The 5,104-nt window shown below is 31.3% G+C and overlaps 1 long non-coding RNA gene across 1 annotated transcript; it reads right to left on the minus strand.

Moving 5' to 3' along the window:
* Positions 1-4,598: 4,598 nt before the first annotated feature.
* Positions 4,599-5,104, minus strand: LOC104800066. The gene is made up of 2 exons (XR_769676.1): positions 5,045-5,104; positions 4,599-4,899 (listed from the first exon to the last, which is right to left on the minus strand). It is a non-coding gene; the product is annotated as an uncharacterized LOC104800066 (long non-coding RNA).

The following is a 5,104-nucleotide window of genomic DNA, read 5'->3' on the forward strand; positions in this document are numbered from 1 at the left end:
AAAAAAATATCGCGCTTTCGAGGTGGACTGAATTGAGTCTGAAGCCCGAATTGAGTTTAGTCCGAAAGCCCGCTAAATTCCTTTGTAATTCTATTTTTATTTATTTTTTTAAACGAAAGTTCATACTAAAATAAAAGACAATTAGCGGGTTTTCACGTACGAAAGTCCAATATTTTTTTTTTAAAAAAAATCTTAATAAAAAAAAGAAAAAAATTAACTTTACAAAGCAATTTAAACGGGACGGGCTTCGAGTTTGGTTATATAGGGGCGGTCTTCGAGATTGGTTATATAGTCATGGAAGATGAACACTTCCCATTACACATATTCATATTCAGTTCTCGGTTTAAACTCGAATACTATGACGAAATACTGTAATTTCGTTCCATCAGAAAGTTCATTGCATTTTCATCAAATCTACAATTTTTGTTCCAACTGCTGAGAATGCCAATCTACATAAATTTTGGATTCGATAAAACTGTAATTTTAAAATTTTAAACCAAATTAGTAGAGTGTAATCCTATGCTCATTTTATAATGGATATAAATGTATACAGTATTTATTATTATAGAAAAAAACATGAAAGTGGGGGCCATTTCTGTGAATTTTTTTAAAAAATTTTGGGATTGTTATTAATTCGGAAGCTTTCAATGCAATAGAAGTTAATGACATTTTAATGAATTGAAAATGAAACGTGGGTGCATTTTTTTCATACACAACTTGAACGCGCGCAGTCCATTTATTTTGATAGAGCTTATTGTAGGATTTATTATATAAATGTTGTATTATCCTTAAAAATGTTGGATATTCAAAACTATATTCGTAAAATTAACATTAATTATTCCCTTCTTTAGGTGGTTTGTTATGAAATAATTTAGGCTCTCGTTACACGACTATTTCAATTTGTTCTCTCGCCAAAACCAACGTTCGCTTTTAAGCCAAACAAAGTCAATGACATTATATACATACATACATATATATATATATATATTTGTGTTAGGTTACTCAATAAAACTATTTTTTACTTTTAAATATAGGAAAGTCAGGCAATAAAAAGACTCTGTATAAAGTATATTAATAAATTTTGAAAACCATTTGCACGATGGAAAATTCAATAAGTCAATCTTTAAGGTCTTGTGTTAATATCGGATATATATATATATATATGTGTGTGTGTGTGAAAATGAAAATGTAGAAACAGATAAGCATTCGCCATACTCTAGATACAGAGTTTTTTTTATAGGTTTTATAGAGTTGAACTCTATTTATAATTTTTTTATGAATATTTATTAATATTAGTCCAATTTCCGAGTTATGTTTAAATGATGATGATGATGACGATAATAATAATAAATAATAATAATAATAATAATAATAATAATAATAATAATAATAATAATAATAATAATAGTATTTTTTTTATACTTGCTTCAAATTCACGTAAAAGATCAAATAACATTTTTTTTCCATTCCTCCTCGAATTTTATGATATTTATAAGTCAAAAGCAGACCAAGGTGGCAATTTTAATTTTTATGTATGGCGTATAAATGCATGCGTGCGTGTTTGTTGTGTGTGTAGATATGCATATATGTAGATATTAGATAATATGCATTAGTAATTATTGTGAAAAATGGTTGTGGATTAAAAACAAGGAGAAGGGCTCTCACTTTTTGCAACGTGTACATGCGTTTTTTTCGATTTTAAAAAGTGTATAAACTATGGTAAAAATTTAAATTGAAGGTTATAATTGTAGGTTCATCAGTAAGTCCGGAATTACATGATGAATCGTGAAACGCCAACTGCCAACTCTCACTATTTTTTTTTCTTTATTCCTGTAAAACATTCACGCAAGCAAAAGATCTCGATGCAACCATGTCATATATATATATATATATATATATATATGTAAATGTATATATTTTATTATTTTCCCATAATTTAGGGATTTTCTCCATGTATATTCGTTTTTAAAAATCATTATTTTTCTAAATGTTATTATGATATTATATTGAGAATTCTGAAGAGTTTTTATCTGTACATAAAGTTTCAATAATAATGTATTTATATTGACTGAGTTTATCTATTTTTTTACTATACTAGTATATATAAATTCTAGTGACAACAAATTAAATTGTATGCTCGAACCCATTCTGTTATCAATACATTTATTAAAATTATAGAGATGTGGTTATTATTACTATTTTTTCCAACCCTAATTCTTTTTTTTTTTTGCTTTACGACGGTTGGCTCGATGGACCGTTACATGCATATAGATAGAGATGGTAAAATTGGGCTATAATTACGAATTATACACAACCATTAATGGAGATTGATGTAATTGGAAATTTAGCATTTAAGAGCTTACCCAACTAACATTTCTGATTCTACCAAAACCTGAATTTGTCTAATTTGTATTTTTATTCCAAAGACATTTTATTCTCGTGGACTTTTAATTTTTTACAGCATGGAAAACAGCCTTAATTATGGGCGTTAATGCAACGTGATAATTGTAAGTATAGCCCGCATCCACCAATAAATAAATAAATAAATAAAAAACAATTTCAAAAACATTAAATAGAAAATCCAAAGGCTCTCGAGCGTTCGCTTCAACTCACTTCCCCCCGGGATTTCCGCCCCACTTTATACACGCATTCACCAAAGCACACGCAGTTTTATCGATTCATTAGTTCATTTTCAGTCCAAAAGAACAGAAGGGGGCAGAAAACAAACAAGAAGCCTCTGTTTGGTTCGGAGTCTCGTACCATGTCGCGTGGAAACATTCTGATGTGTCTGGTTCTGTATCTGATGGTGGGTTCTTTTCCGGCGGCGATGGTCGGAGCCACGCCGGAGAAGACGAATGAAATGGGTTTACACGGAAAGGGTTTCAAGTTCGGAGATGGGATTTTTGATTACTTGCCGAAAGGCGTGCCGATTCCACCTTCTGGTCCTTCTAAGAGACACAACTCCATGGTTGACTCTCTTCATGATTGATTTGTTCTCTCTTTCTTGTTTTTCTTTTTTTTAACGTACGTATTCCAAAATTTTTGGAGATGACAACCCCTACACAACTTCAGGGTTCGATTCTTCCTGGTGTCAAACTTCCCCTGAACCGACCAGTTTCGGCTGGTTTACCTGTTCGGCGTGGTTTGTTGGCTATTGCGTTGAGCAGTTGAATTTACCGTCCACGATACCGTGTCATTCGTCTGACCCCTTGGGTTGTGAGGCGTTGCGGAGTTCGACCCGAAGGGTCGAGGATGGGTTTTCACCGTTATCAAAAAAAAAAAATTGAAGATTTTGTTTTAAGTTAGAGGTTTTGGATATCGGGTTTAGATCGTAGGTCTTTTTCTTTTACGGTGTTTTATTATATACAAATATTACATTTGATCATGTTATCTTTAAGGAAGAGATGGGTGATCAAGATCAAGAGCAGCAAAATCTTGAATTCAAGATTAAACCTTCCCAAAAGAGAGAGAGAGAGAGGAGGGAAAATCTTGAATTCATTGTGGTGTGTTGTCTGTAATTGTAAAAAAAGTGTCAAGGGTTTAAAAAACTTGTTTGGTAATTTAAGTTTAGATTTTATATCACCAGATTAGATGATACAGATCGAATCATCTGTAATTATTGTCTTCAATTTTTCTAATAAAAAAATCGTTTACTTGAATTTGCGAGGTTATAAAAGTGGGATAAAGATATATTTATGGAGGTAGAATCTGTATTGGGATAATTTAGAAGAACGTCTGATGATGATGATGATGATGATGATGATAAAATGGTATATAGCTTTGTACTTCATTGTCCATCGGTTACCATAAAATTATAGAAAATAAAAAAATATTAAAAAATCTAAGCATATTTACAAATTTTGACTTAATAATGATAAAAAATACCTGATTTACATTCAGCCAGTAGCGGACCTAGAACAAATTCTAAGTGGGGGCAAAATTAAATTTAGCATGTGATAAATATAATTTACAATAGAATATTTATAAATTTTGGTTAAAATGTGATCAATTTTATAAATGAATTATAATTTTTTAATCAAACCAATGGGGGCATATGCCCCCATTCTTCTCCAATTGGGTCCGCCCATGTACATATATGTATATATGTATGTATGTATATGGGGCAAGACATATATTTTGGTGCTAATCATATGGTTCCATGTATGTGAGAGATTAGGTGTCAAATAAAACCTATCTATGTGTGTGTGTTTTTTTTTTAATAATTCGAAAGCTCAGTAGATCTTTGACCCGACTGTATATCCCAAAAAATTGGAGAAACTTATGTGAATGTCTAGATTTTTGACCCGACTATATATCCCAAAAAATTGGAGAAACCCATATGAATATCTCTCTCTAGATGAAGACTCGAACCCGGATTAGGAAAAAAATTATTCTTTTTTTACCGGTTGAATCATGGATTGGAAAAAAGTTTTAGTCTTTTTTTACCGGTTGAGTTATCAATCTTGGATACATGTATGTTTTTCTATGTTGCATATAATAATAAAATGGATTAGATAAATAATTCAGTTGTCTTTTCCTAATTAGAAAGCTACTCGAAATAATTAATTATAATGATATTCAGTTTTTTAAGATAAAAAGGCTCTAAAAAACCCGAAGTTCTTTGTGTATGATCATTATAAAAAAAAAAATTGTTTATGGGTTTGAAATACAAAGATGTTTTTTTCTTGTGTTACACTATCGTTGTAACGAAAAACACAAAGGCCCACTTGGCAAGTCGCTTTCTGCTTGTCAGCGAGCTATTCTTTATCCCTGCCCAGAATAACTTTATCCCGAACCCGGGCATTTCTTCTCCTATGGAATGGAACCCCATATCAGACGACGGCGTGCAACGTTTTAAAAGAAACATTCGAGTTGAATTGGCGGGTTTGTACATCACATCTGTGGACACAGAAAAAGCTATAATAGAGTGATATTTTGATTGAAGAATAAAAATTCTATATAAATGAGTTACAGAAATTCCATTATTGAATTTACAAATGTTCCATGTCCGATGCTATAAAATAAGAGAGTATCAAGACAATACCCTGTCTTTTCTGGACTTGCTAATGCTCATCAAAGCCTTGAACATGACAACACCGCTCTT

The sequence above is a fragment of the Tarenaya hassleriana genome, unplaced genomic scaffold, assembly GCF_000463585.1.
Source record: "Tarenaya hassleriana unplaced genomic scaffold, ASM46358v1 Cleome644, whole genome shotgun sequence".
NCBI lineage: Eukaryota > Viridiplantae > Streptophyta > Magnoliopsida > Brassicales > Cleomaceae > Tarenaya > Tarenaya hassleriana.